We start from the raw sequence: 14905 nt of genomic DNA, 5'->3' as shown, positions 1-14905 counted from the left end.
TGGATAACTAACTGCAGATATGCATACAGTACCTGTAATAGATTCTAGAAATCTTGCATAAAGGCTTTCATTTATATAGTGATTATCACATTTTTCAGTGCTTCAGACAATGAATTTATTATGTAGGCAGATGCAAAAACCATCTTACGTACAGCAAGATCCCACAATGTCAATCACCAAGAGTGGCTCGGTAGCACCACTACTGACTGCTCTGGCCGAATCCTGAAGGACATAGCTGCCAGACTGGGCCTGCGGCAGGTGGTGAGCCGAACCAACATGAGGGGGGGGAGAAACCTACTTGACCTCGTCCTCACCAATGTACCTGTCAAATCAACAATGTATTTTTAAAACCAGTTACATAATGTCAATTGTCATGCAAAACCACTTTTTTTTTCTCTCCCTCCCCCATTCCATAGTCCCTCATACACCATCAGCCAAGACTGGCAAGTTAACTGCTTCTAGACTTCTGTCATTCTATGATTGGATGACTTGTTCCTCCCATTTTCCCTCCTTTCCTGTGGGACAACATACAGTTTCTGTCTGACTGCATTACTGAGATCATAAGGCATAGTCATTAATACTGTTAATCTATGGTGGTGCACGGGGATGTCCAACCTCTTTGAGCTGGGCCCAGAAAAGTGTCCAAATCAAAGTGAATTACGTACAGTTCTAGTTATTGGAGAGTTCTCTCTTAGAATCATAAAGGTTACAGCACGGAAGGAGGCCATTTGGCCCATCGAGTCCATGCCGGCTCAATGCAAGAGCAATCCAGCTAGTCCCACTCCCCTGCCCTTTCCCTGTCTCCCTGCAAATTTTTACCTTTCAAGTACTTATCCAGTTCCCTTTTGAAGGCCATGTTTGAATCCACCTCCACCACCCCCTCAGTGGTTAGTGTGTGTGATATATAATTTTTTCCTCATCTCACCTTTTGGTTCTTTTGCCAATCACCTTAAATCTATATCCTCTGGTCCTTGACTTGTCTGCCAATGGGAACAGTTTCTCTAACCACTCTGTCTAGATCCTTCATGATTTTGAATACCTCTATCAAATCTCCTTGCAACCATCTCTGTTCCCAGTAGAACAACCCCAGCTTCTCCAGTCTATCCATGTAACTAAAGCCCCTCTTTCCTTGAATCATTCTAGTAAATCTCTTCTGCACCCTTCCTAAGGCCGTCACATCTTTCCTGAAGTGTGGTCCTCAGAACTAGACACAATACTCCAGTTGTGGCTGAACCAGTGTGTTATAAAGGATCATCGTGACTTCCTTGCTTTTGTACTCTGCCTCCATTTATAAAGTCCAGGACCCTGTATGCTTTTTTAACCACTTTCTGCCCTGCCACCTTCAAGGATTTGTGCACATATACCCCCAGCTCTCTATTCCTGTACCCCTCTAGTTTATATTGCCTCTCCTCGTTCCTCCCACCAAAATGTATCACTTCTCATTTTTATGTGTTAAATTTCATTTGCCACGTGTCCGCCCATGCCACCAGCCTGTCCATATCCTCTTGAAGTCTACCACTATTCTCTTCGTGTACTACCCTTTCAAGTTTTGTGTCATCTGCAAATTTTGAAATTGTGCCTTGTACACCCAAGTCCAAGTCATTAATATATATCAAAAAAAGCAGTGGTCCCAGCACTGACCCCTAGGGAACACCACTGTACATCTCCCTCCAGTCTGGAAAAACAACCGTTCACTACTGTTTCCTGTCCCTTAGCCAATTCGGTATCCATGTTGCTACTGCCCCCTTTATTCCATGGGCCGCAATCTTAATAAGCCTACCGTGCGGCACTTTATCAAACGTTTTTTGAAAGTCCACGACACCACATCAACTGCATTGCCCTCTGTTATCCCATCAAAAAAAACTTATCAGGCTAGTTAAACACGATTTGCCTTTAACAAATCCGTGCTGGCTTTCCCTAATCAATCCATCCTGATCTAAGTGACTGTTAATTCTGTCCCAGATTATTGTTTCTAAAAGTTTCCCCACCACTGAGGTTAAACTGACTGGCCTATAGTTGCTGTGTTTATCCTTACACCCTTTTTTGAACAAGGGTGTAACATTTGCAATTCTCCAGTCCTCTGGCATCACCCCTGTATCTACGGATGTTTGGAAGATTATGGCCAGTACCTCCGCAATGTCCACCCTTACTTCCCTCAGCAACCTAGGATGCAGCCCATCTGGACCGGGTGACTTATCTACTTTAAGTACAGCTAGCCTTTCAAGTACCTCTATCAATTTTTAGCCCATCCAGTATCTCAACTATATCTTCCTTTGCTGAAACTGTGGCAGCAGCTTCTTCCTTGGTAAAGACAGATGCAAAGTACTCATTTAGTACCTCAGCCATCCCCTCTGCCTCCATGAGTAGATCTCCTTTATGGTCCATAATCAGCCCCACCCTTCCTCTTACTTCCCGATTATTGTTTACATGCCTGTAGAAGACTTTTGGATTCCCTTTCATATTGGCCACCAGTCTATTCTCATACTCTCTCTTTGTCCCTCATTTCTTTTTTCACTTCCTCTCTGAACTTCAAGCATAAATGTACCTATTTATCGTTTCTGGAGGAGGACAAGGATCGTAGAAGGCACAAAAGACAGACGAGATGCAGCATAAAGGATGGGATTAAGAAGCGAGAGGTAGAAAGGGAGTCCTGTGTGCAGGCTGAGGCTGTAGTTGACTGGTTCTGTCACTGGCTGTACCAACCTTGTGGCGTGTAACAGCAGGTATTCTCACAATAGCTGGCACAGCTCTGCAAATTCAGACCCTGTAAAGATCGTTCCTCACAGCCATTGCCAGATAAGTGCCACAATGCCTGCAAATATATTTGGTGGCATTTTGGCCAGTGTGACCAATCAGACTTGGCTGGCTGACGTTCATGCAGGCATATCTTCTTTCATGCAGTATGTAAAAAATATGACCTGTGATGGAAGAAGCTTCACAGGTGTCTGTGACATTGCGTTTGCTGTCAACCTACCTCAAGAGAGCATTCACATGCACTAGTGGTATGTCTGTAGATACAGGAGTGCAAGTATTGGCACCTATAGAGAGCACCTATCATGCACCTGACATCCATTGAGTGGTGGTCCTTCTTTCAGCATTTTACATAGCAGGATTCACATTGGGAAACTGGCTGATGGCAATGGTGCCATAGACAATAACTGGCATAAAGGTTCACGAGTGCCTGGAAAGATTTTATATATATATATATACACATCCAAATGAACTAGAAATTGCCTTTAAGCTACGAAAACAACCTTTTTGGCCCCCTAAATTGACTTAGTACCTAAATTGTTCAGCATCTAGCAACCATAGATGCCTCCTTAGATTGGGCATTAATTTCAGTTGCCCCAGACACCGTGTTAAAGGTGGAAAAAGGTACAAGGCGTCGGACCAGTGCTCCCATGTTGGTTAAATATAATAGAATTTCCGTTTATTTCAGGTGGAGGTCCCTCTACCAAACCTATGGAAATATGCTTCATGCGCAAATAGGGTGAAGATCCAGCATTATGGGTCCGTGCCTTTTTCTGGATCCGAATCCCTCAATAACTGGCACACTAGGTATTGGGAAGAGAAAAATTGTCCCCATTGTGCCTTGCATCTAAAGACTGGAAGATTTAAATACTGCATATCTTCTTTGCATTATAATATACAGTAGTATTTTTAATCACTTTTTTATTAGAATAAATTGAATGTTATGGTCGTGACCAGGAAATCAACCTATGAGTTTGGCTCCAGTTTGCCATTTAGAACATAAGAAATAGGAGCAGGAGTAGGCCATCGGGCCCCTCGAGCTTGCTCCGCCATTCAACAAGAATTAGGCTAATCATTTACCTCAATGCCTTTTTCCTGCACTATCCGCATATTCCTTGATGCCTTTAATATTCAGAAATCTATCAATCTCTGTTTTGAATATTTTTTTTATTATTCGTTCATGGGATGTGGGCGTCGCTGGCGAGGCCAGCATTTATTGCCCATCCCTAATTGCCCTTGAGAAGGTGGTGGTGAGCCGACGTCTTGAACCGCTGCAGTCCATGTAGTGAAGGTTCTCCCACAGTGCTGTTAGGAAGGGAGTTTCAGGATTTTGACCCTGCGATGATGAAGGAATGGCGATATATTTCCAAGTCGGGATGGTGTGTGAGTTGGATACTCAGTGACTGAGCCTCCACAGCCCTCTGGGGTAGAGAATTCCAAAGATTCACCACCCTCAGCGTGAAGAAATTTCTCCTCATCTCAGTCCTAAATGGCCTATCCCATATTCTGAGACTGTGACCCCTGGTTCTAGACTCCCCAGCCAGAGGAAGCATCCTCTCTGCATCTACCCTGTCAAACCCTTTAAGAATTTTGTATGTTTTTTTTTATTCGTTCACGGGATGTGGGCGTCGCTGGCAAGGCCGGCATTTATTGCCCATCCCTAATTACCCTCGAGAAGGTGGTGGTGAGCCGCCTTCTTGAACCGCTGCAGTCCGTGTGGTGATGGTTCTCCCACAGTGCTGTTAGGAAGGGAGTTCCAGGATTTTGATCCAGCGACAATGAAGGAACGGCGATATATTTCCAAGTCGGGATGGTGTGTGACTTGGAGGGGAACGTGCAGGTGGTGTTGTTCCCATGCGCCTGCTGCCCTTGTCCTTGTCCTTCTAGGTGGTAGAGGTCGTGGGTTTGGGAGGTGCTGTCGAAGAAGCCTTGGCGAGTTGCTGCAGTGCATCTGTGGATGGTGCACACTGCAGCCACAGTGCGCCGGTGGTGAAGGGAGTGAATGTTTAGGGTGGTGGATGGGGTGCCAATCAAGCGGGCTGCTTTATCTTGGATGGTGTCGAGCTTCTTGAGTGTTGTTGGAGCTGCACTCATCCAGGCAAGTGGAGAGTATTCCATCACACTCCTGACTTGTGCCTTGTAGATGGTGGAAAGGCTTTGGGGAGTCAGGAGGTGAGTCACTCGCCGCAGAATACCCAGCCTCTGACCTGCTCTCGTAGCCACAGTATTTATATGGCTGGTCCAGTTAAGTTTCTGGTCAATGGTGACCCCCAGGATGTTGATGGTGGGGGATTCGGCGATGGTAATGCCGTTGAATGTCAAGGGGAGGTGGTTAGACTCTCTCTTGTTGGAGATGGTCATTGCCTGGCACTTATCTGGCGCGAATGTTACTTGCCACTTATGAGCCCAAGCCTGGATGTTGTCCAGGTCTTGCTGCATGCAGGCTTGGACTGCTTCATTATCTGAGGGGTTGCGAATGGAACTGAACACTGTGCAGTCATCAGCGAACATCCCCATTTCTGACCTTATGATGGAGGGAAGGTCATTGATGAAGCAGCTGAAGATGGTTGGGCCTAGGACACTGCCCTGAGGAACTCCTGCAGCAATGCCCTGGGGCTGAGATGATTGGCCTCCAACAACCACTACCATCTTCCTTTGTGCTAGGTATGACTCCAGCCACTGGAGAGTTTTCCCCCTGATTCCCATTGACTTCAATTTTACTAGGGCTCCTTGGTGCCACACTCGGTCAAATGCTGCCTTGATGTCAAGGGCAGTCACTCTCACCTCACCTCTGGAATTCAGCTCTTTTGTCCATGTTTGGACCAAGGCTGCAATGAGGTCTGGAGCCGAGTGGTCCTGGTGGAACCCAAACTGAGCATCGGTGAGCAGGTTATTGGTGAGTAAGTGCCGCTTGATAGCACTGTCGACGACACCTTCCATCACTTTGCTGATGATTGAGAGGAGACTGATGGGGCGGTAATTGGCCGGATTGGATTTGTCCTGCTTTTTGTGGACAGGACATACCTGGGCAATTTTCCACATTGTCGGGTGGATGCCAGTGTTGTAGCTGTACTGGAACAGCTTGGCTAGAGGCGCAGCTCGTTCTGGAGCACAAGTCTTCAGCACTACAGCTGGGATGTTGTCAGGGCCCATAGCCTTTGCTGTATCCAGTGCTCTTAGCCGTTTCTTGATATCACGTGGAGTGAATCGAATTGGCCGAAGACTGGCTTCCGTGATGGTGGGGATATCGGGAGGAGGCTGAGATGGATCATCCACTCGGCACTTCTGGCTGAAGATGGTTGCAAACGCTTCAGCCTTGTCTTTTGCACTCACGTGCTGGACTCCGCCATCATTGAGAATGGGGATGTTTGCAGAGCCTCCTCCTCCCGTTAGTTGTTTAATTGTCCACCACCATTCACGACTGGATGTGGCAGGACTGCAGAGCTTTGATCTGATCCGTTGGTTGTGGAATCGCTTAGCTCTGTCTATAGCATGTTGCTTCCGCTGTTTAGCATGCATGTAGTCCTGAGTTGTAGCTTCACCAGGTTGGCACCTCATTTTTAGGTACGCCTGGTGCTGCTCCTGGCATGCTCTTCTACACTCCTCATTGAACCAGGGTTGATCCCCTGGCTTGTTGGTAATGGTAGAGTGAGGAATATGCCGGGCCATGAGGTTACAGATTATGCTGGAATACAATTCTGCTGCTGCTGATGGCCCACAGCGCCTCATGGATGCCCAGTTTTGAGCTGCTCGATCTGTTCTGAATCTATCCCATTTAGCACGGTGGTAGTGCCACACAACACGTTGGATGGTGTCCTCAGTGCGAAGACGGGATTTCATCTCCACGAAGACTGTGCGGTGGTCACTCCTACCAATACTGTCATGGACAGATGCATTTGCGACAGGTGGATTGGTGAGGACGAGGTCAAGTAAGTTTTTCCCTCGTGTTGGTTCGCTCACCACCTGCCGCAGGCCCAGTCTAGCAGCTATGTCCTTCAGGACTCGGCCAGCTCGGTCAGTAGTGGTGCTACCGAGCCACTCTTGGTGATGGACATTGAAGTCCCCCACCCAGAGTACATTTTGTGCCCTTGCTACCCTCAGAGCTTCCTCCAAGTGGTGTTCAACATGGAGGAGGACTGATTCATCAGCTGAGGGAGGACGGTAGGTGGTAATCAGCAGGAGGTTTCCTTGCCCATGTTTGACCTGATGCCATGAGATTTCATGGGGTCCAGAGTCAATGTTGAGGACTCCCAGGGCCACTCCCTCCTGGCTGTATATCACTGTACCGCCACCTCTGGTGGGTCTGTCCTGCCGGTGGGACAGGACATACCCAGGGATGGTGATGGAAGAGTCTGGGACGTTGGCTGAAAGATATGATTCTGTGAGTATGGCTATGTCAGGCTGTTGCTTGACTAGTCTGTGGGACAGCTCTCCCAATTTTGGCACAAGTCCCCAGATGTTAGTAAGGAGGATCTTGCAGGGTCGACTGGGCTTGGTGTTTTGCCGTTGTCGTGTCCGGTGCCTAGTGGTCCGATGCCGGGTGGTCCGTCCGGTTTTATTCTTATTATGACTTTTCGTAGCGAGATTTTACAACTGAGTGGCTTGCTATGCCATTTCAGAGGGCAATTAAGAATCAACCACATTGCTGTGGGTCTGGAGTCACATTTAGGCCAGACCGGGTCAGGGCGGCAGATTTCCTTCCCTAAAGGACATTAGTGAACCAGATGGGTTTTTACAACAATCCGGTAGTTTCATGGCCATCATTACTGATACTAGTATTTTAATTCCAGATTTTTATTTTTTTATTTAATTAATTGAATTTAATTAATTAATTGAATTTAAATTCACCAGCTGCCATGGCGGGATTTGAATGTTTCAATGAGATCACCTCTCTTCTAAACTCTAGAGAATATAGGCCTGGTCTATTCAATCTCTCCTCATACGACAATCCCGCCACCCCAGGAATCAGTCTGGTGAACCTTTGTTGCACTCCCTCCATGGCACGTCTATCCTTTCTTAGGTCAGGAGACCAAAATTGGTCACAATACTTCAGGTGCAGTCTCACCAAGGCCCTATATAATTGCAGTAAGACATCTTTACTCCTGTACTCAAATCCTCTTGTAATAAAGACCAACATACCATTTGTCTTCCTAATTGCTTGCTGCACCTGCATGTCAGCTTTCGGTGACTCATGTGCAAGGACACCCAGATCCCTTTGAACATCAACATTTCCCAATCCCTCACCATTTAAAAAATACTCTGCATTTCTTTTCTTCCTACCAAAGTGGATAACTTCATATTTTTCCACATTATATTCCATCTGCCATGTTCTTGCCCACTCACTTAGCCTTTCTGTATCCCCTTGAAGCCTCTTTGCATCCTCCTCACAACTCACATTCCCACCTAATTTTGTGTCATCAGCAAACTTGGAAATATTACATTTGGTCTCCTCATCCAAATCATTGATATAGATTGTGAATAGCTGGAGCCCAAACACCGATCCCTGCCGTACCCCACTAGTCACAGTCTGCCAACCTGAGAAAGACCCATTTATTCCTACTCTCTGTTTTCTGTCTGTTAACCAATTCTCAATCCATGCCAGTATATTACCCCCAATTCCATGTGCTCTAACTTTGTTCACCAACCTTCTGTGTGGGACCTTATCGAAAGCCTTCTGAAAATCCAAATACACCACATCCACTGGTTCCCCCTTATCTATTCTACTTGTCACATCCTCAAAGAACTCCAATAAGTTTGTCAAACATGATTTCCCCTTCATAAATCCATGTTGACTCTGCCAAATCCTATTATTATTTTCTAAGTGTCCTGTTATCACATCCATTATAATGGATTCTAGCATTTTCCCTACTACTGATGTCAAGCTAACAGATCTGTAGTTCCCTGTTTTCTCTCTCCCTCCTTTCTAAAATAGTGGGGTTACATTTGCTACCCTCCAATCTGCAGGAACCGTTCCAGAAACTATAGAATTTGGAAGATGACAACCAATGCATCCACTATCTCTATAGCCACCTCTTTCAAAACCCTGGGATGTCGATCATCAGATCCTTGGGATTTATTGACTTTCAGTCCCATTAATTTCTCTAGTACTATTTTTTTTAACTAATACTAATTTCTTTCAGTTCTTCATTGTTCTCTAGTATTTCTGGGAGGTTTTTTGTGTCTTCTTCGTGAAGATAGACATAAAGTATTTGTTTAATTTCTCTGCCATTTCCTTATTCCCCATTATAAATTCTACTGTTACTGTCTGTAAGGGACCCACATTTGCCTTCGCCAGTCTTTTCCGTTTTACATACCTATAGAAGCTTTCATAGTCTGTTTTTTTTATGTTTCTCGCTAGTTTACTCTCATATTCTCTTTTCCCTTTCCTTATCAATTTCTTGGTCCTCCTTTGCTGAATTCTAAAATGCTTCCAATCCTCAGGCTTACTGCTTTTTCTGGTAACTTTACATGCCTCTTCCTTTGATTTAATACTATCTTTAATTTCTCATTAGCCACGGTTGGACCACTTTTCCTGTTGGGTTTTTGTGCCTTAAAGGAATATATATTTGTTGCAAGTTATGTATTAATTCTTTAAATGCTAGCCATTGCCTGTCTACCGTCATACCTTTTAATGCAGTTCCCCAATCAACCATAGCCAACTTGCGCCTCATACCTTCGTAGATTCCTTTGTTTAGATTTGAGACCCTAGTTTCGGATTGAACTACATCACTTTCAAACTTAATGAAGAATTCTATCATGTTATGGTCACTCTTCCCTAAGGGCTCCTTTACAACAAATTTATTAATTAACCCTTTCTCATTGCACAATACTAGATCTAAAACAGCCTGTTCCCTAATTGTTTCCTCAACATACTGATCTCGAAAACCATCTTGTATACATTCCAGAAATTCGTCCTGCACAGTATTCGTGCTAATTTGGTTTGCCCAATCTATATGTAAATTAAAGTCCCCCATGATTACTGTATAACCCTTGTTACATGCACATCTAATTTCCTGCTTTATACCATGCCCTACATTACCACAACTGTTTGGTGGCCTATAAACAACTCCCACCAATGTTTTCTGCCCCTTGCTGTTTCTTAGCTCCAGTCAAACCGATTCAAACTGTGCCGAGATCCTTTCTCACTATTGTACTGAGCTCATCCTTTATTAAAAGCTCTACTCCACCTCCTTTTCCTTTTTGCCTGTCCTTCCTAAATGTCAAATATCCTTGAATATTCAGTTCCCAGCCTTGGTCACCCTGCAGCCATATCTCCGTAACGGCAATTAGATCATACCCATTTACTTCTATTTGTGCCGTCAATTTTAGCCTTAAGGTTCAACATACAAATTTGAGAACTGTCTTCAGCTTCAGTACCACTGTAAACAAGAGTGTCAAAAGGGAAGGCAACTTATGCAACACAATAGCCAATCGTTGCTTTCACCGACCTTGTGATTAGCCAGAATTCAGCTGAATGGGATAATTAAAACTGAAATGCTAAGCTACCTTGTAACAGTAAGCATTCTTAATTTTTTAGGTAATGCTTTTGAGTAACTGATTTCATCTTTTCCCCCTTCCCAAATTTTCTCCAGTCAAGTGCTGGGATTCAGCTCTACGCATGCCAGCCATCCTTTGTTACCTTGTCAAAGTAGCCATTCATCATGTGTGAGCCTAGATATTGAATGTCAGCAAGCCATTTACTTTGGAGAGCATCATTACAGTCTCAGTTATTATCTACTGTCCACACATGCGCATTTCTCCAACAACAATCAATGGATAGCACTTGGGCAAGAACCCTGATTGATACCCCCCCCCCCTTCCCTTGTAGTCCAGAGACACTGAGGCCAATTGTCGTCCGACTATTGATCTAGTTGAGATTGGCTAACTCAGCACAAACCAAAGAATTAAACCAAGGATCTCATGGTCTCTAGGGTTTTATTCTGCAGCACTACAAACCACCAGGGATTTGAGTAATTACTTTTTATTACAAATATATACGAGATAAAATGGAGAATTCATCTAAACTTCAGAAAGGGTCAATTGTTATTCCCTTTACATCTTCATTTTTATTATTTATTGTGGAGCTGGTGGGAGCAGGTTTATTCAGTTTCTTGTTCCTGTTTGGATGGCAGGTGTCACAATGGCCAGGATGCTATTCTGGTGCAATGATGGCCTCATAGGAAAGATCACTACGTATGAGATAATCATGGTAAGTTCATTGAGTGAATTATAGTTGATTTAATTATATAGATATATATTTTCTGATAAAAGTTTTGCATCTAGCATACGTCTGTCAAGTGACATCTGAAAGTGTAGCCTCAGACACCAAACCTCAAAATTGTCACAAATCCAGGTTTTATATATCCATAGGGCACATAATTGTGGTTGGAAACTTAATAGGCAAGTAAATGCTTGAGCCATTTGAGTGCCCAATTGACAGGATGTGAAATAATTAAAAGCAAAAAAAAAATGTACCAATAAAGGAACAAATAACAGTAGAAAACCAAGCAATCAAATCTCTTAATTTCTTTTTCAAAGCTATAACTTACTGGTTGGATCATATTGCTTTTGTGTATGTTGTCTGGAAACCTAGAAGGGGAAAAAGGTAACAAAAATACAGTTTTAGAAAGAAGATGGTTTTTTTCCTCACTTATAGGATTGCACGTGAGTAGCAAGTACAAATCAAGTCACTCAAATAATTTCTTCACATGGTTTTCAACTACCTTTTTCATTCAGGTAAAAATAACATTTGGAACATAAATTACACAATTCAGGAAAAAAAAATCACTAAACTTATTCATAAAATTCATTATTAAATGTTAGAAATACCTGCAAGACACTTCCCTCACACCATAGTATCATAGATTTGCTTTTTTGGAGTCATGGGCTGGTGTTCGAAATCTTACCTGGTCCTGGATACTGCTGATTTCCAGCTGCAGTATACAAATTTTATACCTGAGAAAATACATAATGTGTTGTCGTTTTTACCCTGCTGCTGTGAAATGAGTATGCCCGGAGTGTAACATGACAACCAAGCAGTGAAGGACCGGAGAGTTCTAGCTTCTATGAAGAGTTGGTGGGGTTATGTGTGAGAAAAAGTTGCATCATAGAAGCTGTAGTTTTCACTAGTCTCCAACCTGGTAAAAAGTTGACAAACAACTACTGTGAAGTGTATGCAGCAAGACAGTTTTTTTAACCTTTTTAAATATATTGCAATAAAAATTTACAGCTAATGTTATTTGAGACGAGGCCTTTTTTTGCCATTGAGTGGGGACTAATCACATGCGCCAGTGCCAGAAGCGAGTGTTTATGAGGCGCTGCAATGCTGACCTTCGCACTGTAGCAGTCAACCAAAACCCCGCCATGCAGATGACTACATGATGAGGTGCTGGTTATTGGAGATTCAATCACCAACTAGAACAAATCCATCGTGGAAATAAGGAGAAATAGGTGAGAAAGGGAAAGTTTTTGGGGAGAGAAGAATTAAATAAAGTACTTGTGACTTAAGCTAATATTACACATCCATTGAGAAGTAAAGCAGTAATAGTAAATATTTTAGAATATAAATAAATAGGAATAAGGTTTTAGACAAGTTTTGTAAAGTGGTAGGTAAACTGTATTACAATTATATATGTGTTCTTCAGTATCAGTAAGGTGTCATATTTTTAGAAATAAACAGCAAAATCTACAACTCCTGAAAATCTGAAACAGAAAATGCTGGATACGCACCAGGTCAGTCAGCATCTATGAAGAGAATAGATAAGTTAGCGTTTTGGACTAATAACCCTTTTTTAGAACTGTTTAGATTTTGCTTCAAAGATTAGTTGAATAGCCGAAGGCAATTCGGCTGCAGTGATAAAAGTTACCAAATTAGTTTTCGATTAGGGATAGACCTGGGATAGTCTAGTGTTTGAGTACACTGTCCGGAAACTCACAAAGTGTTTAACACACATGAAAAGTATAGTTTTTAAAATCAGGGCAACGGGTGTACCGTAGCGTGGTGGTCATGTTACTGGACTAATAATCCAGAGAAGGTGAGTTCAAAGCCCACCATGGCAGTTTGTGAATTTAGTGCTGGCTTGGATGACTGGCAGAAGGTGACGACTCCACTTGCTGTGAGTTTCAACGGAAAGGAGCACGTATTTCTCCAACTGTTTGGATAAGTAAAGACAGCTTCGGGAACTATAAATATGATCAACCGTACTTATTAAACCACCGATAGTACAGATTCCCCAGTGTCGGTGCTGCGCCCCGCATCTCTCTGCCTCCGGGAGTTTGCCAGCTGCTCCTTTCCGCTCGGCGGTTTCCAATCGCAGCGAGTCGGGTTGCTATGGGCCGACGCCCAATAGGATTGCGCTTTGCTGCGCCGTACGGAGGGTCGCGCGCGCCCTATTGCGTTCTGTCAACGGTCGCCGGGTCTCGCGAGGCAGTTCTGGCAGTTTGTCGAGAGTCTGGAGACCACCGGGGCGGGCGGGCGGACGGATGGCTGCGTCCGGTCACTGACAGGCCGAGAGGGGTAAGGAGGAGGTGGGGGCCCAAGGCCTATCTTTATATTACAGGTGAGTGATGTCTGCTTTAATTCTTCGTGATTGAAAGGGACCTGGCGAGGACGTGATGTGGGCCCTGAGGGGTGGGCGCCTAGCAACGCATACCCCCCCCCCCCACGCTTCTAATTTGGAGCACGGGGCAGCCCTCGGGTATCCGGGGCACCAACCGTGACTCCCGCTCCTTTAGATCCTGAAGGAGGTGGCAGATCATCAGTGTATGTAATATACATTATAGCCTAGAATAGAAGGGTATGCTAATAGGGGTAGGAGACGGCTCGTGTGGAGCATCAACACCGGCATTGACCTGTTGGGCCGAATGGCCTGTTTCTGTGCTGTAGACTCGAAGTAATTCTATGTAATAAAAGAAGTTAGAAAAGACCATCAGGTCTTTCGAGTCCTGGCAAGTATTTCTTCTGGGTGACTTGCAACCCACAGATGTCAAGTTGTGAAATTGGAATTTGGGTAAATCCGTGGGCTGGCACCAGGAAAAACGACCATGGAAACTACCAGATTGTTGTACAAACTCGATCAAGGGGTTGCCCTCCTCCCTAATCATACTCCCTTCAGGGAAGGAAACCAGCCACTCTGGCGTATACGTGACTACACACGACACAATTGGCGCTTAATACCCTCTGAATTGGCCTCGCAAGCCACTCAGGTTGATTCCGGGTATGGAAGGGTTGTCTTATGAGGAAATATTGAACAGGTTGGGTCTATACTTACTGGAGTTTAGAAGAATGAGAGGAGATCTTATTGAAACATACAAGATTCTGAGGGGACTCGATAGGGTACATGCTGACTGGATGTTACCCCTCATGGGGGAATCTAAAACTAGGGGGCATAGTCTCAGAATAAGGGGTCACCTGTTTAAGATGGAAATGAGGAGGAATTTCTTCTCCCAGGGGGTTGTGAATCTTTGGAATTCTTTACCCCAAAAAAGCTGTGTAGGCTGAGTCATTGAATACATTCAAGGCTGAGTTAGACAAATTTTTGATCAGCAAGGGAGTCAAAGGATATGGGGAAAAGGTGGGAAAATGGAGTTGAGGTAAAAATCAGATCAGCCATTAAATGGCAGAGCAGGCTCGAGAGGCTGAATGACCTACTCCTCCTCCTATCTCTTATGGTCAGTTGCAAAGGCAATCGCTAGGTCATTCGAGAAGGTCCATCACCACCATGCCAACTTACACCTCAAACACACACCCAATACACTGCAACGAGTGTTAGTCTAGACTAGATGTGTCAAACTCAATTTATTTGGTGGGCCTAATGCGACATCCTGGCACTCGGCATGGGCCACATTCAGCAAAAGTTATTTGGACACACTGGGGTAGAAATTGGAATGCATTTTGCCCGTCTTTAGGGCATAAAATAGGCGCAATGTATACATTTCTGGGCGTGAGGTCCTGCACCTAAACTGCGCCAGTGGCATGGCTGCCGCCGTATTGGTCCTCATTGTTTTTAGGCGTATCTCGTTGCTGCCTGAAATAAGCGTGGAATCAATTTAAATAATCAAAGAAGGGTCCTGCGCCTGTTTGAGGACCCTCTGCAAAATGCATGAATAACTAGGTGGAGCATGCGGTGTGCAAGCTCGAACTCGTTTTGCCAGT

General features: G+C 44.4%; 1 protein-coding gene and 1 long non-coding RNA gene across 2 annotated transcripts in view; one reads left to right on the top strand and one right to left on the bottom strand.

The window, feature by feature from the left end:
- Positions 1–167: 167 nt before the first annotated feature.
- LOC137324406 (uncharacterized) lies at positions 168–13053 on the bottom strand. The gene is made up of 3 exons (XR_010963609.1): positions 12956–13053; positions 11301–11340; positions 168–322 (listed from the first exon to the last, which is right to left on the bottom strand). It is a non-coding gene; the product is annotated as an uncharacterized lncRNA (long non-coding RNA).
- A 146-nt stretch (positions 13054–13199) lies between these two features.
- ccdc142 (coiled-coil domain containing 142) overlaps positions 13200–14905 on the top strand; it is a 165980-nt gene continuing 164274 nt past the window's right edge. The window contains exon 1 of the mRNA XM_067982667.1: positions 13200–13310. The gene's annotated coding sequence lies outside the window, so the exon portion shown is untranslated. The remainder of the gene's footprint in view (positions 13311–14905) is intronic.

The sequence above is a fragment of the Heptranchias perlo genome, chromosome 1 (genome assembly GCF_035084215.1).
Source record: "Heptranchias perlo isolate sHepPer1 chromosome 1, sHepPer1.hap1, whole genome shotgun sequence".
Taxonomy (NCBI): Eukaryota; Metazoa; Chordata; class Chondrichthyes; order Hexanchiformes; family Hexanchidae; genus Heptranchias; species Heptranchias perlo.
The sequence above is the reverse complement of the archived record's forward strand: the minus strand, read 5'-3'. Positions and strand labels throughout refer to the sequence as shown.